Source organism: Rhinolophus sinicus, linkage group LG04 (assembly GCF_036562045.2).
Source record: "Rhinolophus sinicus isolate RSC01 linkage group LG04, ASM3656204v1, whole genome shotgun sequence".
Classification (NCBI taxonomy): domain Eukaryota; kingdom Metazoa; phylum Chordata; class Mammalia; order Chiroptera; family Rhinolophidae; genus Rhinolophus; species Rhinolophus sinicus.
Genome location: NC_133754.1, coordinates 15964331 through 15989947, shown reverse-complemented (window position 1 = coordinate 15989947; position 25617 = coordinate 15964331). Strand labels below are relative to the sequence as shown.

The 25617-nt window shown below is 34.0% G+C and overlaps 1 long non-coding RNA gene across 1 annotated transcript in view; it reads right to left on the bottom strand.

Moving 5' to 3' along the window:
* The window catches only part of LOC141571286 (uncharacterized), a 232745-nt gene that overhangs the window by 155271 nt on the left and 51857 nt on the right, over positions 1–25617 (bottom strand). The window contains exon 3 of the long non-coding RNA XR_012496047.1: positions 6779–6858. This is a non-coding gene — a long non-coding RNA (uncharacterized LOC141571286). The remainder of the gene's footprint in view (positions 1–6778; positions 6859–25617) is intronic.

The window sequence follows — 25617 nt, the reverse complement described above, 5'->3', positions numbered from 1 at the left end:
TGACAATAAAAAGACAGAATGAGGAATGGTATTGGCAGTTTTATAAACACGCATTTACATTGTTCCATTGAATCTCAGTAATGCTAGTGAAAAGGAAGGGCAGATGTGTTCATTCAAATTTTAAACAAGTAAGAAAATTGAAATTTAGAAAGATTAACACTGGTTCAAAATTAAATGTTTAATAGGCACACCTGGACAATAATTTTATTTTTCTGACACTAAACCTAGTGATTTTTCTTTAATCTTATGATTCTAAGCTCACACTGTCTAGTTTAACACCAATTTAAACACAGTGATATACAAATGGAAGAGGATCCTGAGTAAAATGACTACAGATCGCTGCGGCTGTCTCAGGCTGTCAATTACAGTCATTGCAGTGTTGGCATGTTCATTGTCCTAACTTACTTTGTGTTTATATTACACCGTGATTAATTAAGCAGTAGAATCTAGAAATTTTTGTCCTTCCAATTGTCGTGACTCATTTTCCTAGTCCCACGAGTTTAATAAGGACCTAATATTGCTGCTGTTTTCACTAACGAGCATGTCTTGAAAACATGATTCAGTAAGATCAAAGTTATAAATTGAGTTTTTCAAACATTTTAACACCTCCATGAAGGCTCTGTGAAGTGGTAAAATGAACCTCAAACTAAAGTCAAGACTAGTGAAAATACTACCATTCGTAGAGGTGAGCTTAAAGTGTCAAGAAAAACAAAGGTATTAATTTTGCAGAGTTCATTTCCTCAAATACATAAGTATCTGTATCTATGGATTACAAATACTGCCTCATTGTCTTAAAATGGGTAATTATTCAGTGACCTACAAGTATGCTGGTCCTTAATATCTTTGCATTAATATTTTGGAAATGAATGCATAATATGTAAAAAAAAACAAAAACCTGAAGTAATTATTCTTCTATTCTACAATATTTAAAATTCCTTATGATACTTCATTTTACAGGTCTCACATTTACAGTGACATATGTTAAAGCTCAAAAGAACTTGTAGAAAAACAATAGCTATATTTAGAATGTAGGAAGTATATTGAGGTAATATATTGCTTGAATTCAAATAAAGGTGTGGGGAAAATAACAATCTACAAGCCATTCCTATATTTATTTACCAGATTAATTGGGTCATTAATTAGAAGTGAAGGACTACCCACTTCTACGCACAGCTCTTTCTCCCTCTCCTTCATCCATCATCACAGCCAGTAATTATCGCCAGACGTGACAAGGGGATTATAGTGCTTCATTTCTTCCTAATTTCATTTTTCCTCCTTTTTAACTTCCTTTGTTACTGTTTCACATTAGTACTTTGCAGAGCCACTTTTTATGTTTACAAATTTCCACCTTATTTTTGAAATCATAATAAAATACTACATTTGCGCACAACTTAGACATCTATTAAGGTTATGACATCGCTATGTACTAATATAAAAGTGCATTAATCAACACAGATGCAAACTCTTTTCAAATTTATCCATTCCTAAAAGTGAAGTCATCCACAAATGATTGGCATGAAATAGAAAGAACACCATTAATGCTTCAGTTGAATTGGCTAATATGTTCAGATTGCTTAAATATTTGCAAAAGACATATTCCTTCCATTTAGTTTCTGAGAAAATATTATGTGCAGTGTTTTCAAAAATGCAGAGAGATATAAAGAGAGGGAAGGAAAGAGAAGAAATGAGATAAAAGCAGAAAATGAAGGAATCAGTTAATTCCTCACTTCAAGGGGATTATAATTTCATTGTAGGAATAATCAGAGACCAAAAACATTATACTGTCAACCTTCTGTTTTTCCAAAAGAATAAAAATCAAGAGACAAATCACACTGTGGTGGAATGGGGGAAAGATGTTGGAAATAGACCATAGAAATAATTTAAAAAACATATTATGGATTAAAAAGGGCAAATTCAGAATACATTTTAGGTAAGGTAAGTAGATTAAATAAATACACCACGAGATTTGACTAGATTGTATTGGACAACTCATACTATGAGATAATACCATCTACATAATTTGGGGACGCAATTACTGGAGTAGACCTTGGCATTTATGAAAGAGTTTAAACTGAGTTGAACAAAATATGTGGAACATACAAACATCTTGAAAGCAGGAGTGAAATGATGACTAGAAAGAATATTTGATGAAGCATCAATTGTCGTGATTTGTTGATATCTTATCACTTATAAAAATATTTACAAGCACAATAAGTAGATTTAAACCAATGTGGATTTTTCTTATCTGGAGTTGAGCAGTGTTTGCTCCTCCCAAATGCTAATTATTGACAGACATAAAGATCTTTATGGTCATAATAAAGCCTTTAATATAATTCATAAGGTTTTCTATACTAGACTGTCTACGAATAACGTTGACTCTATTAATTTCCAGGGCCATTGAATACAAGTGATTATGGAGAACTTGCCCTGTCACGGCCATGAGTAAATCATGCTCTATGCTCCAGTGGACAACACCTCTTAAAATTATATTGGAATCTATAAATATGATCTGGACAAAGGATGGAGGCATTTACAGTAGGGTAATGCAGTGTGATACTAAAGCAAAAAGATTGAACTGGAAGTTAAGAGATCTGTGGCCTAACTTGGTTCTTCTACTAGTGTGTTTGTGTGGTTATATCATTTACTTTATTGGGTCTTAGTTTCTTCTGTTGTAATGCTGAGAGTTATGCTAGATTTTCTAATGGCCTTTCCACTTCTAAAACAATTTGGGGTTTTAAAATTATATTTGTACGCAAGTGTAAGTTTTTGATTAGTTTAAATAATTGTACAGTAATTTACTGAAAGCCAACTCATTTTAAATTTTGAAAGTTTCATGAAAAAATATCTAGTGTTTTCTTCAGGATTTAACTTACACTAAATTTCTCAACATGGGAAATTTATCTTTGAGATCTCAGTTTTATATTCATGATATATGCTGTGCTTTGGCTGGTTTCTGACCTAGCTAGTTATCAATATGCTTGATCTTGTGGGTATATAACTCTTGCCTGAAAGTAGATTTGCTAAAAGGTTAAATAAGATTTGTTTACTTGAAAACACTTTGTGGAATGTGGTCGTTAAGAATATTTATCACAATGTGATTGGGATATATACAGTCTTTGAAGATTTTATTTAAAAAGGATATGTACAGAGAGTAGATATAATGCACAGAAAATCAAATTTTCATATATTCTTTTAGAATGTGATAATTAGGAATATTTTTGGTTTAAAATTTCATTGATATACAATTAATGGCACACTTTTAAAACTGTAATTATGGTCCCCTATTTTATATATATACATATATAAACTGGTGTTGCTGCTTATCTATCTATATGTAAACATATATATGTATACATATGTATGCATTACTATTTACATAATCATTTTAGGTTGAATTTTTCTTAATTAATGATTTTTAGCTATTAATTTTCCTTGCATCACAATATTTTTCTGTAGTGTATATATTTGTGAAAATTTCTTACATGAAGCTTTAAAATACAAGCTGAAATCCATATCTTCTAGGCAGTATGTCATATCTGAGTTAAAAAATTCTTAAAGCTCCTGAGTAACATGTATCCAGATTTTGATCTGAGTATTGCCACTTCTTAACAAAGACAAATATCTGACCTGCTAAAATTGCAAGCATCTCACGAATAACATGGAGATTAGAAAAATATAAAATTTATAGCTTTTTTTAAGGATAACATAAATTACTTCATAATATATACTCAGTCGGCGGTATCCTGGGCCATGAACATGCTGAGACTGAATATACAAACAGAGGGTACCAAAAAAATGTATACACATTTTAAGAAAGGAAAAAACTGTATAAAATTGTAATGCTCAATATAGACCGATAATAAAAGATGAATACAAGTCATGTGTATACATTTTTTTGGCACCCCTGGTATAAAAACAGAAATCTGACCCACAATTTGCAGCAACCTGCCCAAAAGATTAACCCCCTTGTCTACAATAAAGAGCCTAGGAAGCCAGCCTGTTGTAAATCAGATTTGCAGGAAGCATGGTTGCTTTCTTTAGCAAAAATCTAGGAAGCTAAGCAATAAATTTTGTAACAATTGGCCTCCAATGGCCAGGACTAGATTAAAAACTGACAGCTCTCTTAATTTGTGTCCCCTCTTCCAATTTAGGACCAACCAAAGAAAGCCAAATAGATATTTCTAACCAATCACACAGTATGCCCCACTGTGGTCAGCCCACCCACAGCTTCCCAGGCCCTCATCCTCCAATCAGAACACATCTGAAGCCTTCCTTTTGTTCTACTATAATTCCTTCCCATTCCCCAGCCTGCCTTTGAATTTCTGCCCATGGAGGTGACAGTGGCTGACCTTGCTACAGCAAGCTGTAAATAAATTGCCTGTGCTCTTCTCATTTGGTTAGTCTTCATTTTTGCTTTGCATAATAGAATACATTTAAAAATTTTGACATTGTTTTGTACTACACCATATATAACAATATACACATTGACTACATTGTTGGACAGCATTATAACATATGCATAATTTAATAATTTTGAACATATTTGCTTCTATAGTAACAAGTAGCTTATATAATTAATTGAATCAAAGGGTGGTAGGATCTACTTAACATAAGAAAACAAATTACTCCAATTAATCACCTAGATTGTACTGTAACTTTTACCTAGAATTATACTTAGCAGTTTAGTGCTTTGGTGCTTTGACCAGTATAATACAATTAACAAGTTGCCTTTGGTTTACAAACTGGTTAGAAGATAATGCCACAGGAATGTCGGCATGATTTTCATGCAGCTTCACCTGATTCATTCATTCTCTCAGAAATATTTTTGAATGGCTACTAAGTATGTGCTAGACAGTTGGTAGGTACTTGAAGCTATCAATAAACAATACAAACACAGTTCAATGCTACCATACAGTTTACCCAAGGGGGATACAGACACCAAGCAATATGGTAAAAAAATAAAATAAAATAAATTTTTAATTTGAGATGGGTGCTTGACTAGAGTGTGCGGAAGGGAAAATGGAGGTCTGTGTGGCTGGACTGGGGTGAACGCAATAAACACTAAAACCAGGAAAGTAAGCAGCATGGGGTGGGGAAGGTAGAGCTGTTAGTTTGTAGGGCACTGTAAAATCTGTCACTTTTGTTCTGAGAAAGGTGGAAAACCATTGCAAGGTTTTGAACGAAGGAGTAGTATAATAAGATTTACATTTTAAAATAATAATTTGAATATATCAAAATTATGTGAAACGACTTTAGGGGCCAAATTACAAAGATTCATGACACAAAGCTATTGCACTGATCCAGGCTGGAGATGGAGCTGTCCAGGACGAGGGTGGTGGCAGTGAAGGTGGAAAAAGGAGTCAGATGCTTGTAATAGCTTCAAGGTAGAGCCAACAGTGTTTGCTGATAGATATGTGATGAGAGAGGAAATAGGATTCAGGATAACAAACAGAATTTTTGTCCAACAAACTGAATTCAACTTCAGATGGAAAAAGCTACGATATACCTGCATGTTTGCGGAGGGGAAATGATCAGGAATTCCTATTCTTATAGTCTCAGTGGTTTTGTTTCTGGATAATCTTCCTCCCTCCTTTACTCCTCACTTTTATTACCAGTACACTATTCGTTTAAGCAACCTTCAGATTTCTGTGAACATAAGGTAAGTGTTGCTTTGGAAAAGATTATAAGCTTTGGGCAAATATAATTTAAATTTCTACTATGATTGCTCCATCCTACATTAAAAAACAAAAATTGAAACCAAAAGAAGGCTAGGTTCTATTTTCCTTTTGTGCCTGGAAACACCAATCTATATAACCCACAGCAGCACAGCAATCTGCCAGGGAGGCATGTGTGATTTGAAGGGGGTGGAATTTTTCTTCCAATCTCTCTTTAAACTCCTCTGTGGTGCAGTGCTCAAGCAAGCCTCAGAATCCAGAGGGTGAGGGATCTTTTTATCAGATGGGAGGAGACAGGGAGCCACAGAATTAACTGCTATGGCTACTAACCAGTAGAAAAATGCCTCCAGTAAGCATCTTGGAAAGATCAGAATAAAAACTCCCTCCTCTAAAGTACTATAAGAATGTGTTGTTGTTTTTTTTCAGAAAGAAATGGAGTTTTCAACTTAAATTTAATTATCTTACATTTCACCTCAGCCTTCTAAACCTGCTTCTCATTCAGTTCTTCTCACCCACTCAATTTGGCTTAGGTTCTAATCTTCACACTGACTATATAATCATTAACTAATGTTAATACCAATAATAAGTAGTAATGTTATGAATTACTCATTGAGTTATTTGTGTCAGGTATGGTGTTAATAGTTTTATATTCACAATCTCATTTAATTATCTTAACAACACTATGAGGCAATTACCACTATTATGAAGACACCAAAGCTTCTGAAATAACTAATTTAGTAGACAGAATTCAGAAAACAGAAAACGCAGGATATCTGGCTTCATTGCATTACACAGTCTTCCCAAGTTGTGTTGATTCTACCACCTCAATTTTTATTTACTTCCTCTACTTATCTCCATCACCAATGCTGCAACCTTAATTCAGGGCCATGTTCATATCTTTTCTTTCTTAGGTTAATGCACTCGTCTCCCCCACTTCTAGCCCCCATCATCCATTTTGCACATGGCCACCCTAGATATCTTTACAAATGGAAAATAAAATCATATTTACCTGTCTGCGTTAAAGTCACTCAGCTATCACACTATCCTTAGTCTTAATATAAAAATATGAGGCCATATTGGCCAGGCATATGTTCGGTCCTTACCTCACGTTTGCACATAGCTTTGCAAGTCTAGTAGCTGAAGGTTTTAGCGTCGACAGAGGTAATGAGGAATGTTAATTCACCTGAAAAGAAAAACAAAAACAAAAGCAAAAATCTTATGAGACAAAAATTTAAGAAAGACCTTTCAATAGTTTAAAATTAAAACGATAGCTGCCAAATAGAGTACTCATTTCAATCTCTATATTTTCTATTAGTAGTCAAATATGTGAGGGAAGCAAAATTGTAATGAAAATGCCTTTTGGTAAACATAGAATCAGCGAATGAGAATTTTGCCGCATGCTGTCAGGGGTGATTTCAATAGAACGTATTAGCCTACTGAGCACATACACATGTATACTTTCAAATAGACCAGCTCATTTTCCTTCCCTGTAGAAAGCAAGACACCGTGGAAGAATTTGTACACTTTTGTACTTCCATTTCTTACCACCAGCTGGCTATCATAATTATGTTAACATTTTAAAATTTAGATCAAAACTACAATTTATTCAAGTTCATTTTTATAATTTACAATAATTTAATGGGCCTGAGTCTCTAATTTGATCCTCAAATCCCCAAGATTTGAATCTGACTTTTACTGAAATTCCTTAAACACCTATTCATAGATTATTATTTGGGGTAGTTCACCTGAATCTATTTTGATTTCATTCTTTGTACAGTCATTAAAATAAATATGCATGTTACCAACAAAATCTCCTGTCCTTATGGGGTCTGCATGCCATCAGATGAATACAAATATTAAGCAATATATGGTGAGTAAAAGAAGTAACTTTATAGAGTCTATTTAGGACATGAAAATAGAAAAAAAATACAGTAGAAAAAATAGAGTAAGGAGGATTGGATTATTTGCTGATTTTGCTATTTTAAACAGAGTAGTCAGAGTAAGCCTAATGGAGAATATGATATTTGGAGGACGTAAACATTTTAGATATGGGGAAATCTGGGTGAATAGCATTTCAGGCAGAGGAAACAGGCATAAGAAAATTCTTGTAGCACGAGTGTGCCTCATGAATATATTAAAAAAACAGCTAGGTGTCTAGCATGTTTAGGGTGGAGAGTAAAAGAGAGGGTGCTAGGAAAGAAGTAATGGCAAGGATGGGAAAGCTTTGCAAGCCATTGTAAGAATGTGGACTTGCATTCTGAATGAAACGGGGAGTCACTGCAGAATTTGTAGCAGATAAATGACTTGACCAGGCTTACATTTATTTCTTCAGAATCACTCTGGCTACTGTATCAAACATAACAGATGGGGACAAGCTTGGAAGCAGAAGATAATTTAGGAAGTCTTGCTACATTGCAAAGAAGAGATCATACTGACTTGATCTGAAAAGGTGGTATCGAGGTGGTGAGAAGGGGGTAGAGTCCCTAAATATTTTGAGGCAAACCTAACAGTAATTAATGATAAATTGCATATGGAGTAAGAGATAAAGACATCAGTTGAAAATTACTCCAACATTTTTGTCCTGTGCAGTTAAAGAATGGATTTGTCATCAACTGAGATGGGAAAATGTTAGATGAATCAATTTTTCAGGGGATGTTGGGAGTTAATTTATGGGCATGTTAAGGTAGAGCTATCAGACTTTTAAGTGTGAGGTTGGAGTAAGTAGTTGAATATATGACTCAGGAGACCAAGGAGAGACTTGTTTATTTATTTTGCATATTGGTGATATTTATAGACATGAGATCTGAAGAAATGACCAAGGAAGTGAATGTATATAGAAGAGGGAAAGACTTAGCCCTGAAACATTCCCAAATTAAGAGTTTGGGGGAGGTGCAGGAAAAGAAAAAGCGCTAGAGGCCAATTAAGACAGATGAAAACTGAATTGACCCATCAAATTTGACAAGAGGAGCTATATTTATGCATTGGTTTCTCTCTAGGTAGAATTATTTTCGAGCACCTGGAATCATTTTCATTTTCCCTTGTGTGTCTACCGCATATTTAATAATGGTTTTCTCACTAGACATTAAGAATATGATAAATTTTCATGGAATTTCTATACTACATCATATTTCAACTGGGCACCTGGTATAACCAAGAATACACACTCTGAGCCTCTCTTTCGGCTATATTAGACCTTGTAGCCAAATAAATATTTTGGGGGGCTATAAGCAGAAGAGTTTTGTGTAATGTTTATCCTTAACCTTCTCTACTTATTGTCTCCTTCCTGGTGGTTGAACTATGGATGTGATAATGTGAGCAGCCACCAGAAACCATGATCCCAAGGTCATTCACAGCAAAGGAAGAAAAGGAGGAATAAGAAAAATCAAAACAACCCTGAAATCTAGTCATATTTTTCAATGAGGAAGAAAAATTCTTCTATATTATTTAAACAATTGTTTTTATTCTAATTATTACTCTCCTTACTCACAACTTAAATTAATACAGGGGCCAAACCAAAAACCCTTTCTTTTATACTACACAGAAATTAAGGAAAAAAAAACCAAAGAAGTTATAGAAAGAAAATTCATATTAAGTATCAGTGAAATGGAGCATATATGTTTTAAACTATAATAAGAGCAATGGTTGACTATAGAACAAAGCAAAATGTAAAAGAAGGTGATAGTTTGGATTAAAGCACAAACATTTTATTTTAAGTTCAAGTCAAATGTCCCCTTGAAAGCAATTCTTAGTGAAGCTGCTGCAAATATGGGTAATATGACTTCTTCTCCCTAAATAGAGTCCCAGATTGAATTAATTATCCTAGTGTTTTCCAAAACATGTTCTCAAGATAATCCTCAAAAGAGTCTAAGAAGTCTTGCATCCTTTAAAATTCATTTTCAGGGCAATGTTTCCACTCAGGCAGTTGCACTAATAATCAATTAAGAACACTAAAAATACTATTTCATTTTGTTCAACCAAAACTTCTCAAGGATTGCCCCTGACAGCCCATTTCACATTATTATTGACATCTAACACATGCTTTGGAAACAATTTGGCAAAGTAAAGTTTTAGATAAATCTATCTTAATAGGAAAACTTCATGTTATAAAAGACATTTGAGTATTGTTAGTTTTATTGATGCAGTAGCTAAAACATCTTTGCAAAAATTACAACAGTAAATAAGTGTTAATATTCTGATTTCAGTTTATGTCTTGATTTCTAATTACCTCCTAGGTTTCTATCGTCTATCTTCCCTCTTTGTTAAAATAATAATAATGGTAATAATCAAAACATATGCTTCCCTGCCTGAAAGATTCCTGACAACCTGTGTAAAAAAGTAATTCACTCCTAAGCAGCAAATCTATTTAATACCTTCCAAAAAAGTATCGCCAACAAAGCATTAAAATTACATTTCAACCATGATCGAACAAATGTAGCATAATCAATTAGGTGTTAAAGCATCTAAACACAACTATCCACACTCATAACTGAATCCAGAAACTAGTCTTCAACCTCAAAGCAGAGAAGGTAGCACTTTCATGCTTATAGATACATTTATGGATCACTCATGGACACAGGGACAATTACAGCAATTTAAAAGACAGATATTTACTGTGAAAATTTTTACATTTATCAGTTAGCTACATGTTAACTAAATTTACAGTTAGATAACTTTAAATAATGACTCCAAAGGAACGAATATCTTCTAGGTACATAAAAATAGTATACAGTTTTCTCAAATCTATATTTGTACTTCAGAAATACGTTGTATAAAATATTTGTTAGTAATTAACCATAAAAGTCCACTATACTGATTTTTAAAATCATACTGTTATCTAATAGAACACAAATCATTTGGTTACTGATACAAAAGCTCGAGTAAACTGCTTAATTAGTACAGTTAAATTTAAACTTCCAAAATGTTTATTGAGGCCTAGCTATTAGTCAAGAAGTTTTTCTCTAGGCATTAGGAATGAAAGAATAATAAAATATTGCTTCTAACATGTTATATGAACTCCAAATCTAACAAAAAATACATCACTCACAGGTTATTGCATTAAATGAGTTAATAGCACCTAAAACAAAATAAACATTATTCAAGTTTATCATCATTGTTTCTCTTTATTGTAATTATTTCTTTATTGAATGTCTTCCCTTTTGTTATGAAAGCAAGTATCTGAGTTTATCACAATTCATGACACATAATAAGTATTTAAAAATATTGAATTTAGCTTTGTGGGAAAGGCGATGTACTCTTTGTAAATATTTGTAAGAATATGTGTAAAATAGTCTCTCCAGATTAGTGTTTGGAATATCAAATATTTAAAACTTACATAATTCTGCATATGCTATGTTAGAAAGCTATAAAATAATGAAAATAGCTAATTTATTCATAACTGATCATAAATAATATTTTAGAGGTATGCTAGTTCCACTGTCACTGATTATAAAATAAAATAATAACATGACCTATATGTCAAAGTTATGAGACGATGGGATTAGTTTTAGGGAAGAATATCAGTAAATGCATAACAGTCCCTTTTCCTAAGCTGAGTCATATAGTTCAGAGCTGCAATGACAAATAAAATGGCGACAGATCAGCACTTAGAATGAGATGATATCATCATCAGACGAAAACAGTTACATATATAACTAGGCTTTCCCTGAGGAGTCCAAGGCTTGTAGAAGATAATGGAACCAATTTATATTCTGAAATATCATACCAGTACTAATAAGTATAGATCACTGATCAATTGCTATGTATGGAGCAGTTGCTAGAAGCTGAGAACACAAATACGATAAAAATGTAATCAAAAGAGACCTGCTATATACACATGTATGACATGTGATATAGTCCAATACATATAGGGACAAAATCCCTCCCAGCAAATAGAAGATGACTAAATGTTTTCTGAGAAAGTCAATGAAACTTTTTGCTGAGGAGAGGACATTTAGGCTAGATCGTAAAAACTAAGTAGGGACAGAGGAGTCAGAGAAGGAGAAAAATGTATTTCAAGCACAGGAAATAGAATTTTTCATCAGCATTGAGACATGAAAACATGCAGCATATCTGAAAACAGGGAAGGATTTGGTTTGACTGGGATGAGCTGTGAGAGGGGTCTCAAAAGGAAAGCTGAAAAAATGTTTACCAAAGCAGCATGAAATAGGGAAGATTGTGGATACTGTATGTTAGTCAAGAGAAAAGTATTAATTATTTAAAATACTGTAATAGGCTTCAAATAGTTACAGAGAAATATTTGTTGGGTGAATTGGGAAGTAAAATAATTTGGAAGAGCGGTGCATCAGTAAAGATTATATGAGGTTGAAAAAGAAAGAGACAAAGATGGATCTAGAAATAGCATCAATAAAACTCTCTGGCAAATTGTTTTCTGGTTCCTGAATGAGACAAGTAAAATTTGATTAAAATTATATAAAGGGATCAGGTTGAAGGAAAGAGCTCTAAACCTGTGAGGCTGAGTGGATTTGGATAACCTTGACTGAGAAGTTGAATGCAGAGCAGAAGGTGTTGTGTAGGAGGCAAATCATTCAGTTATTAATTTAGTTTTAAATTTAATATATCTTTTAAATAATCAAAAAAATACTTATTAACCTTTTGGAAATATGGTTGTCAAACTCAGGAAAGGCATCTGAACTGAAGAAGGACATATTTAAGTTCTGCCTTTTTCGGAACTATTTCTTTTGGAATCACCCTCTCCAGTCATTGCACGCAAATATTGTGAGATGAATCTCATAAACTGGGTGTGGGAAATTATCCTTCACAAGGTGACTTTTCCTGAGAGGACACATGACTGGTAAGGGTGACTCCTACACTTGACATTTACTTTGGGAAACAGGAGCGAATCTCAGCATTTGATAAAATTTGTCATTTACTTTTGATAAAAACTCTCAGCAAACTATTCATAGGAGGGACTCTTCTCAACCTGATAAATGGCATCTACAAGAAAAAGCTACAACTAATGTTATGCTTAATGGTTAAAAAAACAAAAAACAAAAAAAAGTTTTCCCCTGAAGATCAGGAACAAAGCAAGAAAGTCCTCCATTACCACTAGTCTAGAATGTCACACTTGATGTTCTTGCTGATGAAGTAAGGGAAAAAGAAGAAATAAAATGCCTCTAGAACTAAGAGATAAGTTTAGTATTGTTTCAGGATACAATGTGAAATTACAAATATAAATTGCATTACTACATAATGGCAATGAAATTGGAAACTTTAAGCCTACCATTTATATAGTTCCAAAAACAGGAAATACTTGGCATAACTCTAAAATATGTGCAGGATTTGAATTTTGAAAACAACAAAACACTCTTGAAAGAAATCAAATAAATGAGTAGATAGACTATATTCATGAATTATGATATAATATTGTCAACATTTTAATTACTTTCCACATGATGATAGATTTAATGAATTCACAATTAATAAAAAAAAAAAAATCCCAGCAGTGTTATTTATAGACATTAAAAGCTGATTTTAAAAATTATATGGAAAGCCCAGAAGAAGAATAGCAGAAACAACCTAAAAAAATAAAACAAAACAAAACAAAACTGAGGTTGGAGGAGTAGCAAACCTATCTTTTCAAGACTTACAATCTTAAGCATTCTTAAACACACACACACACACACGAAAGAAAATGGTAACTCTGTGAGGTGATGGGATGTTAATTAGGTTGATTGTGGTGATTTCACAATATATATCAAAACATCAGCTTGTATACCTTAAATACAGAAAATATATAGGAATAATACTCAGAAAAATGTATAGCTTCTTTCTATCATCCAAACTATATATAATCAATTTAAACATGTAGATATTTTGAACAGATATTTAACCAAAGAGCTGTGTGCTAACAGATGGCAAGTGAACACATCAAGAGCTGCTCAATATTACTGATCATTAGGAAAATGAAAACTAAAACACTATATACCAATTAAATGGCAAAAACAACAACAACAGCAACAACAAACAACCACTAAAAATCAAAACTGAAAATATCAAGTGCAGACAGTGATACAGAGTAAATGTACCTCTAATTCTGATTAATTTTTTGAAAGGAAGTGGGAATTGAAGATGGTACTATGGGAAATATTTGAATAATTTCTAACAAATCAAACATATAATTACCTTTAGACCCACCAATCTCATTAACAGTACCAAATAAATGTGTGGATGAACACATACATAATTAGTAAAAAATGATGGTATATATTACATTTTCTTATATACTATCTTCATTGTTTTTAATTATTTATTATGTGTGTTTTTTTTCTCTCCTTCAATATTATATATAAATCATGTGAGAGAAGGGCCATATCTCCTCTTTAAATTTTTAGGCTTTCCAGAAACGATTGTCTTACTATTGTCTTCAGTAACATGTCATAGAAGAGTGGCCCACTTGGTTGTTGACAATAGAGGTCAGAAATATCTTACAATGTTAGAAATAGCAAAAAGACTTAGTTCTTGTTAAATTAGACACTGTGTTTTTAAAAATATTATAAAAAGTGTCTGAGGGATTCTAACCACCTAGACCCTTATATTAGGTTGGTGCAAAAGTAATTGTGGTTTAAAAGGTTAAAAATAAATGCAAAAATCGCCAATTACTTTTGCACCAACCTAATAACTTAATGGAGTGGTACTATTTAATTTGATAACTAATGTTATGCCAAATGATGTTTGAAATAACAGGGTATTACCTGCACATCTTCTTGGATCATAAATTATACTCCAATATTTTAAATGTTTAGGTTCTTTTAATGTTTAAAATTATTTTATATGACTATAAAACAAGGATGCATTATTAACAGAATATGGTATTTACATGTAATTTTCAACTTACATAATAGAATGTAAAGAAATTTCAAGCACATAATAAAATATTTTGGCTATGTGCCTTGATCCATTTTTCAGGCATCACCAACAGAATACACTTTCTATCGTAATTCAGAGAGTAACCATATCCCAATGTTTTAGAAACACATCTGTCACCATCATATAATTGTAAATTAAGAAATAATTTTAAAAAATTAACTTGACCTCTACCTTAATTCACGTGTCTGAGAGAATTTAGGAATATTTCTGAGGTCATTAGATAATATGGTGGAATGATTTTGAATTGTCCAGCCAGGTTTAGGTGTTTATATTTTTTTGATTATTATCATATAACTTTGACTTATGCCAAATGCTTTGACCTGTCATTCATAGTTCTCAAGATCTGGAGCTAGGTAAAAATGTAAACCAAATTGTTGAAAAAAGTAAATTTTTAAAATTATTTTTCAATGTCAATACGTCTAATTTTACTTAGCATGATTAATCATCTTCCATATACTTACCACATCACCAAGATGTCTAAAAAATTTATGGGATTTTTACTAGGTTTGCTGAATGCTTACATTGAATGATTGTTGTCAAAGTCACTTCTATATTTTAAGGCAAAAATACAATAACGTGTTTCTATTCTTTTTACATCCTATAATTTACTGAAAGCTCACAGTTTGAGTTGGCAGGATCACTCATTTTGACAATAAAATTGCTAGCATTCTAGAAGCCCAGTATCACATAAGTTAATGGATAATAGAAAGAAAGAGTAACTAGAACTGGATAAAGCAGCAGGTAGGGGATTATGATAAGAAATAAAGTGTAATAGTTTATATTCAAGCTTAATCTAGTTTATTGTAAACCTACTAGGTTTTTTATTATGGGGTATTTAATATAGTAAATGACTCTAGAAATAACTTCTACTTAAACACAAATATTCTACTTTAGAGAATGTAGGTGATTTCGATACATTAATTTTGTATTTAGATACATACAATTTTCCTTACATTTCTCTTCTTTTGTACGTCCTGCTTCTCTATATGTGCTAATCCAAATAATGTGGAAAATCAATCTCAATAAATAGAAAGTGCTCTATTCACACGAAGAAAAAAAATCAAGTAAAAATAGATATTTCTCAAAGTCAGAATATTAAAATCAGTTTTTATTCAAATATATATGTATATCGCTGTGTGTATATATATATAGTAGGTGTGTGTATAATATATAGACATAGAAAGAGAGAGACAGAGAGAACAAAATTACTTTTTCCATTGAAACTTTTATTTAGACTTAAAAACACATTTCAGGGAAATCTATAAATGTCATGAGAACTAAACGGAACACAACATAAACAGCATATATTAGTTTTTAAAGAAATAAATATTTAAGTAGATTCCAGCAAAAATCCTATATTTAACAAGTAGCTAAATGCCATATAAGCTTGCTGGCATATAATTAATCTCAATGTATATGTTAGAATATGGTATTTACATAGGTTTTTCAACGCAAGTAACTGAACATAAAGAAATCTCAAGCATGTAGTAAGACATTGTGGCTACATGCCTAGATCCATTTTTCAGGCATCGCCAACAGAGTACATTTCCTATTGTAATTCAGAGAATTACCACATCCCAATATTTTACAGACATATTTGTCACCATGAAATAATTGTAGACTAAAAAAGAAATTTAAAATAATTATTTGTAAACAGATCTTAACCCTATGACTTTAATTATAACATGTACCATATGTTCACACTGAAAATCATCTAGAGTAATGAGCAATAAAATATTTTAGTAAGAATAGAGTTAAGGTGATAGATGGTAAATGGAATACTTTGAAACCATTATTTTAGTCTAGCATTTTTCGACAATTTCCTAAACTCTGGATCTCACTCGATTGCTCTGCTTATTTTTCTTCGTTAATTCTTTTTTGTTTTCTCTATGGTTAATATTGTTTTTATTCACAATAGCACTTATATTTCTTTCCTCTTTCACTCTGGATATTTCACATCTTATATAGTTATTATATGTACATTATTATCTGTGCTCATTTCTTTATAGACACTGCTTTAAAACAAGACCTTGGACTTGAGCCATGTGAGAAATTGAAGCATATCTAGAAGAAAGGATCAGAATACGCAAGGACTTCAGGAGATGGTTCCTCTGTGTGAATGCTCCCCAGAGCTGATGATAGGTAAACTGAATTATGGTTTTCCAGTGGGAATGGTAGTGAACTCAAATCTCAAGATACATTTATCTTTTAATAAATTCATGTTTATTTTTAATGTAAGTAATATTCATTGAAAGAATTGATGTTAAGTATTTGAGGAACTATTTTAAAACAGGAAAGGGACTGTTTGGTATAAGTAGGATAGGCATGATGTAACTACTACTTGTATACTCAAGAAAAGAAGACATCAATAATTTTTTTTTAAATTTATTGGGGTGACAATTGTGAGTAAAATTACATAGATTTCAGATGTACAATTCTATATTACATCATCTATAAATCCCATTGTGTGTTCACCACCCAGAGTCAGTTCTCCTTTCATCACCATATATTTGATCCCCTTTACCCTCATCTCCCACCCCCCACCCCCCAACCCCTTACCCTCTGGTAACCACTAAACTATTGTCTGTGTCTATGAGTTTTTGTTTCTCATTTGTTTGTCTTGTTCTTTTGTTTTTTTTGGTTTATATACCACATATCAGTTAAATCATATGGTTCTCTGCTTTTCCTGTCTGACTTATTTCGCTTAGCATCATACTCTCAAGATCCATCCATGTTGTCACAAATGTTCCTATCTCATCTTTTGTTACCACCAAATAGTATTCCATTGTGTATATATACCACAACTTCTTTATACATTCATCTGTAGAAGGACATTTTGGTTGTTTCCATATCTTGGCCACCATAAACAAAGCTGCAATGAACATTGGAGCACATGTGTCTTGATGGATAAATGTTTTCAGATTTTTTGGGTAGATACCCAGGAGAGGGATTGCTGGGTCAAATGGTAATTCTATTCGTAATTTTTTGAGGAACCTCCATACTGCCTTCCATAATGACTGCACCAGTCTGCATTCCCACCAACAGTGTATGAGGGTTCCTTTTTCTCCACAGCCTCTCCAACACTTGTTACTATTTGTCTTGTTGATGACAGCCATTCTGACTGGGGTGAGGTGATATCTCATTGTGGTTTTGATTTGCATTTCTCTGATGATTAGTGATGTTGAGCATTTTTTCATATGTCTATTTGCCATTTGTATGTCCTCTTTGGAGAAATGTCTCTTCAAGTCCTCTTCCCATTTTTCAATTGGGTTGTTTGTTTACTTGTTGAGTTGCATGAGTTCCTTGTATATTCTGGATACTAGCCCCTTATCGGAGGCACTGTTTGCAAAAATCTTCTCCCATTCAGTTGGTGGCCTCTTTATTTTGTCAATGGTTTCTTTTGCTGTGCAGAAGCTTTTAAGTTTCATATAGTCCCATTCATTTATTTTAGCTTTTACTTCCATTGCCTTTGGAGTCAAATTCATAAAATGCTCTTTGAACCCAAGGTCCATAAGTTTAGTACCTATGTTTTCTTCTATGCAGTTTATTGTGTCAGGTCTTATGCTTAAGTCTTTGATCCATTTTGAATTAACTTTGGTACATGGTGACAAATAGCAGTCCAGTTTCATTCTTTTGCACGTGGCTATCCAATTCTCCCAGCACCATTTATTGAAGAGGCTGTCTTTCCTCCATTGTATGTTTTTAGCTTCTTTGTCAAAAATTATCTGTCCATATTTATGTGGTTATATTTCTGGGTTCTCAATTCTATTCCATTGGTCTATGTGTCTGTTTTTCTGTCTATACCATGTTGTTTTGATTATTGTAGTCCTGTAGTACAAGCTAAAGTCAGGGAGTGTGATACCTCCAGTATTGTTCTTTTTTCTTAAGCTTGCTTTGGCTATTCGGGGTCTTTTGTGGTTCCAAACAAATCTGATGATTTTTAAAAATCTGATCTAATATTTAAAAAATGCCATTGGGATTTTGATGGGGATTGCATTAAATCTGTATATCCCTTTGGGTAATATGGCCATTTTAACTATGTTGATTCTTCCAATCCATGAGCACGGAACGTCTTTCCATTTCTTTGTGTCTTCTTCAATTTCTTTCAAAAATGTCTGATAGTTTTCAGCATATAGGTCCTTCACATCCTTGGTTAAGTTTATTCCTAGGTATTTTATTCTTTTTGCTGCGATTGCAAAAGGAATTGGTTTTTGTACTTCTTTTTCTGAGATTTCATTATTAGTATATAGGAATGAAATGGACTTTTGTACGTTGATTTTGTAGCCAGCAACTTTACTGTATTCGTTGATTGCTTCAAATAGCTTTTTGGTGGAGTCTTTAGGGTTTTCTATATATAGCATCATGTCATCTGCAAAGAGTGATAATTTAACTTCTTCATTCCCAATTTGGATGCCTTTTATTTCTTTCTCTTGCCTAATTGCTCTGGCAAGGACTCCCAACACTATGTTGAAAAGCAGAGGTGATAGGGTCAGCCCTGTCATGTTCCTGAACGTAGAGCAAAGGGCTTCAGTTTTTCACCATTAATTATGAGATTAGCTGAGGGCTTGTCATATATGGCCTTTATTATGTTAAGGTATTTTCCTTCTATACCTATTTTATTAAGTGTTTTAATCATAAATGGATGTTGTATCTTGTCAAATGCTTTTTCTGCATCAATTGATATAATCATATGATTTTTGTTCTTTATTTTGTTTATGTAATATATCACATTGATAGATTTGCGGATGTTGAACCATCCTTGTGCCCCGGGGATGAACCCCACTTGGTCATGATGAATAATCTTTTTAAAGCAGTGTTGTATTCGATTTGCTAGAATTTTGTTTAGGATTTTTGCATCTGTATTCATCAGAGATATTGGTCTGTAGTGTTTTTTTTTTGTGTTGTCTTTACCAGGTTTTGGTATCAGGGTAATGTTGGCCTCATAAAATGAGTTAGGGAGTACTGTCTCTTCTTCAATTTTTTGGAAGAGTTTGAGCAGAATTGGTATTAGATCCTCTTTGAAGGTTTGGTAGAATTCACTAGTGAAGCCATCTGGTCCCAGACTTTTGCTTTTGGGAAGGTTTTGGATGACTGATTCAATTTCGTTACTGGTGATCGGTCTGTTTAGATTTTCCAGTTCTTCATGGTTCAGCCTTGGAAGGCTATATGTTTCTAAGAACTTGTCCATTTCTTCTAGGTTATTGAATTTGGTGGCATATAGTCCTTCATAGTATTCTTGGATGATCCTTTGTATTTCTGTGGTGTCCATGATAACTTCCCCTTTTTCATTTCTGATTTTGTTAATTAGTGTCTTCTCTCTTTTTATCTTAGTGAGTCTAGCCAAGGGTTTGTCAATTTTGTTAATCTTTTCAAAGAACCAGCTCTTTGTCACATTAATTTTTTCTATTGTCTTTTTGTTCTCTATTTCATTTAGTTCTGCTCTGATTTTTGTTATTTCCTTTCTTCTGCTGACCTTGGGTTTCACTTGTTCTTCTTTTTCTAGTTCTTTAAGGTGTAACATGAGGTTATTTATTTGGGATTTTTCTTGTTTCTTGAGATAGACCTGTAATGATATAAATTTCCCTCTTAAAACTGCTTCTGCTGCGTCCCCAAAATTTTTGTAGGATGTATTTTCATTGTCGTTTGTTTCTATGTATATTTTGATCTCTCCTTTACTTTATTCTTTGACCCAGTTTTTCTTTAAAAATATGTTGTTTAATCTCCATGTATTTGTGTTTGTTCCTGCTTTCTTTTTGCAGTTGATATCCAATTTCAAAGCCTTGTGATCAGAGAATATTCTTGGTATGATTTCAATCTTCTCAAATTTGCTGAGGCTGATTTTATGTCCCAATATATGGTCTATCCGTGAGAATGTTCCATGTACACTAGAAAAGAATGTATAGTCTGATGTTTTAAGATGAAGTGCTCTATATATATCAATTATGTCCATTTCATCTAATGTGTCATTTAGGGCTGGTATTTCGTTATTTATTTCCTGTTTGGATGATCTATCCATAGCTGTCAATGATGTATTTAAGTCCCCTAGTATAATTGTGTTTTGGTCAATTTCTCCCTTTAGTTCTGTTAGTAGTTCCTTGGTGTATTTCGGTGCTCCCTGATTGGGGGCATAAATATTGATGACTGTTATGTCTTCTTGTTGTATAGTCCCCTTTACCATTATGAAATGTCCATCTTTGTCTCTTGTTATCTTTTTCACCATGAAGTCTGTTTCATCTGATATCATTATGGCTACACCTGATTTTCTCTGGGTACCATTTGCTTGGAGTGTCAATTTCCACCCTTTCACTTTGAGTCTATGCTTGTCCTTGTAGCTGAGATGTGTCTCTTGGAGACAGCATATGGTTGGGTTTAGTTTTTTGATCCAATCTGCTACTCTGTGCCTTTTTATTGGTGAGTTCAGTCCATTTACATTTAGGGTGATTATTGATATGTGAGGATTTCCTGTCATTCTATCTTTAGTTTTCTGGTAAGGCTGTGTCTCCATTGTTTCTTTGCCTTTTTGTTGTTGTCTATTATTTCTGTGTGGTGGTATTCTATGATGTTTCCCTCTGTTTCTTCTTTTATTAAAGTATATATTTCAGTTCTGGATTTTTTTTTTTTGAGTGGTTACCCTTAAGTTTATGTAAAAGAAAGTTTGATATTTAGAGTATTCCATTTTCTTCAGCACGCTTACTTTCTCCATTCCCATATTCCGGTTCAGGCCTTTACTCTCCCCCTTTTTATATTTTGGTTGCCACAAATTGTCCCTGTTGATGGTGGTCGAATAGCCTCCTTTAGTATTTCTTGTAGTGCAGGTTGTGTATTAGAAAATTCCCTCAGCTTCTGTATGTCTGGAAAGGTCTTTATTCCTCCTTCATATCTAAAGGATATCTTTGCTGGATATATTATTCTTGGCTCATGATTTCTCTCTTTCAATAGTTTGAATATTTGGTTCCACTCCCTCCTGGCTTGTAGAGTTTCTGCTGAAAAATCTGATGATAATCTAATGGGCTTTCCTTTGTAGGTTACCATCTTCTTTTCCCTGGCTGCCTTGAGGATTCTTTCTTTGTCGTTGATTTTAGACAGCTTCAATACAATGTGCCTTGGAGAAGGCCTGTTGGGATTGAGGTAATTAGGTGTTCTATTTGCTTCTTGGATTCGAGGATCCAGTTCTGTCCACAAGTTTGGGAAGTTCTCATCAACAATTTGTTTGAATATATTCTCTGTTCCCTTCTCTCTTTCTTCTCCTTCTGGTATGCCCATTATTCTTATATTGCTCTTTCTGATGGAGTCAGAAAGTTCTTGTAGAGTTCTTTCATTTCTTTTAAGTCTCAAGTCTCTTTCTTCTTCCATCTGTGTCATTTCCAGGTTTCTATCTTCGATGTCACTGATTCTTTCCTCCATCTGGTCAACTCTACTACCTAAGCTGGTTATTTCATTCTTGATTTCTTCTATTTTGTTCTTATGCTCCAGAAATTCTATTTTGTTCTTTTTAAAAATTTCCATCTCTTTCATAAAATGCTCATGTTGTTCTTTGATTGTGTTTCTGAGTTCATTAAACTGCCTTTCTGTGTTTTCTTGCAACTCATTGAGTTTTTTCAGAACTGCAATCTTGAATTCTCTGTCACTTAAGTCACATATTTCCATATCTTTAAGTTCCTTTTCTGGAGACTTTTCACTTTCTTTCTGAGCTGTCTTGTTGCCTTGGTTATTCATGGCAATTACTGATTTATTGTTTCTTTTCCTAGACATCTATAGGAGTGGCTTCTGCAAAGGTTGATAGGAAGAGGTCTTTCTTTTGTTTTCCAGTACTTGTTGGTAGAATGTTTTATTTTCTCTCCGACTGTAGCCTTTTCTTTCTCTCTCACATGGTAGTACTATGTTTTCTCTGCACTATTCCAGCTTCTCACACAATGGGGGGATTCCCTGGGAGATGGGCTTCTCCTGTTAATAGTTCGATTGGGTCACAGGGCGCAGTGTCCGTGTGGGTATGCGGAGAGCTTTTGACGTTCCAAAGCTCTTCCTGCACCAGATTCAGAGTCCGTATGTTTCATCAGTTGTTTACTCCTGCAAGGATCCGCCCAGATAGGTGGGGCCAGGGGTGGGGTGAGTTGTGAGAGGTAGCCCAGAGCAATGGCTGTGACCACCACCACAGCTGGTCCTGCTTTCACAGCTCCCTCCCGTTTGCTGGAACTAGTTGGGCTGCAAGTCTGTGTCTGCATTCCACAGTTCTCAGAACAGCATATATTCTGTGCTTTTGATCTAACACTGCTACTGTTCTGCTTCTAGCACCGGGCAGGTGGGGGCGGGGCGAGCTCTGGGAGGGTAAGGAGGGGGCGGCTAGTCTCAGTGCCTAAGGCTCCGTTCTCTGCTCAGCAGTGCGGGCTTAAACCACCGTTTTCAGCCTTTTTCCCTCAGTCTTTTCTCCGAGGTCTCTGCCGTGAGCGTTGGGTTCAGCCGTGTTATATGCTGCCCCCTCAGCCCTGTGGGCCACAAGTGGAGCCCTAGCAGTCCGAGTTCTTCCCTCTCCTGCAGCTGCGGTAGTTCCGGGAAGCAGCGAGCTCGGAGCACTGAGCTAGGTCTGCGTCCTGCGCCCACGTGGCTCTGTCTCCGCACTTCTCCCTTCCCTCCTTCCCAGCTCTCGCGATTCGCTCACCTTTAGGTGAATTCAGTATTGGGCCTCTTCATCTTGCCTGTCTGCTGTGCAGGGAGTCCTTTGTGGAGTTTTTGTTGTTCGATTCGTTGTAAATTCCGGGGGAGCTTTACAGAGGCTCACCTCACACCGCCATTTTGAGGACATCTTCAGAAAATCAAGATTTTATAATAGATTTGGGGAAGGCAGAAAATGAGAATGCCAAATAGTGTGCAAAAAGATCAAAAATACATTTATAAACTACAATAACTAAAATTTTAGGAAAATTGTAAAGGCTTTGCTAAAAGTATGAAGAATATGTTGAGTAATTTTAAAGAAATGAGAAACATGCAAAATATAATTGCATACAGTTGAATTTGCCCATACGTATACTTATAAAAATTGAAATAGAAGCAGCAAAAATACAAGGAGAATCAAATGGATGCATTTGGCTGTTTCTCATATTTAGGAATAAATTGTGTTTTTAGATGTTAGTGGCATGAATAAAAAATGTGGGGAAAAGGAGAAAGAATAAAGAGATAGCCTTAAAATATAGACATTAACTTGTCACATGAATATAATAAACCTTATGGAACTTTAATGAACACCTTCACTTAATATAATATAATCTGGCAACCATTTGTGCTGTGGTCTTTCTGATGTCCTGAATAGTTTAATTTCCCAAGTTTCAAATTTATAATATTGAGCCTATTTCACTACTACTGAGATAGAATGTACTTCAAGACCCTTCATAAAGGTAGAACTATGGATCTGAACACTTAGAGGTACAGGGTTATGTCGTAATCCACCAAGTTTAATTTTCATCACCGTATCACTTTTAGAGAACACGTTTTGGAGATCAGGTTGCTTTTAGAGACTGGGATATACAAACCTGCAGAAAACCTATAATATAAACTTTGGGAGACTAGGATGTGTACAGTATATATGACACAAGAGATGATATTTGGCTTGTGGGTAAAAATGGAGAGTTTCTAAAGCCTAAAGAGGTTTACCTTGGATGTACCATGTTTCCCCGAAAATAAGCCCCGGTTAAGACTGTCAGCCAAAAGGACACATTTAGTACATTATGACGATGTTCCAGAAGGAGCTGACATGACTGTATTTGAATAAATATAGATTGTTGTACATGAAAAAACAAGACATCCCCTGAAAATATGCCCCAATCTATCTTTTGGAGGAAAAATTAATGTAACACCCGGTCCTATTTTCGGGGAAACAAGGTAGCCTCAAGACATATCTGAGATAGTCCGAAAGAGATTTCTGCAATTCTGAATTTTCTAAGTGCCCTGGTATATTTGGCTGGAATTCACAGAAATTGGCTTCAAAGAAAATGTTTAATTTAGAATGCACCAATTATTCTTTTATATAAAAGGATGACAGAAAGGAAGGAATTTCTCTAACTCTGAGAACATCACAAATCAGCACTTCTTATATCTTTGAGGGCATGTAGACCATTTTAATTTTCTTTTCTTAAAGTAAGCAGGAAAGTTTTATATTCCTACTCAGATGGTTAGCTGGAATAATTTATATTCCTGGACTTTCCCTGGATAGTCACTTTCTTCTTCTAAGAAAGGATGCCAGACTATTAAAATTAGCAGACTAAAGATACATAACTGTCCATAAAGCCCTCAAATGAGTTTATTGTTAGTGGTATGCTTGAATGTGTACCTTTGCTGAGCTAACACTATTTTCAGAAAACACGAGTTAAGAAGGAAAAGCTTATGACACCATAAAGCAGGACCAAAGTTGTAAGATCCTCCTCCAGAGATTCGGTTTAAGTCTCAAAGTTTCCTCTCACAGTGAAAATAACTATGCCCTAATGTACTGATAACTTGTAATGAGTGCACATATTACAAGTAATAATAAAAACATTTTTATTTTTATTTTGTAAAGGTATTATGGAGGTATGATTGACATATATTACTTTCAGGTATACCACATATGTGTATATTCAATACATGTGTATATTGCAAAAGGATCACAATAAGTCTAGTTAACATTCATCACTGTGCATAATTATAATGCTTTTTCTTATAATGAGAACTTTTAAAATCTACTCTCAGCAACTTTCAAGTATACAACACAGAATTATTAGCAATGCTCTGCATTACACCTGAGAATTTATTTATTTTATTACTGGAAGTTTGTGCCTTTTGTCCCCCTTCATCCATTTCCCCACATCCGCCAAGCGCCAACCACATACCACCCCCACACTGGCAATCACCACACTGTTCTCTATGAGTTGTTGTTGTTTTCTTTTAATGTTAATTTTTAGATTCCACATATAAGTCACATCATAGGTATTTGTCTTTTTCTGTCTGACTTATTTCACTCTTTTAAAAAAGATTTTTATTAAAAATATAGCTAACATACACTATTATATTAGTTTCAGGGGTACACTAT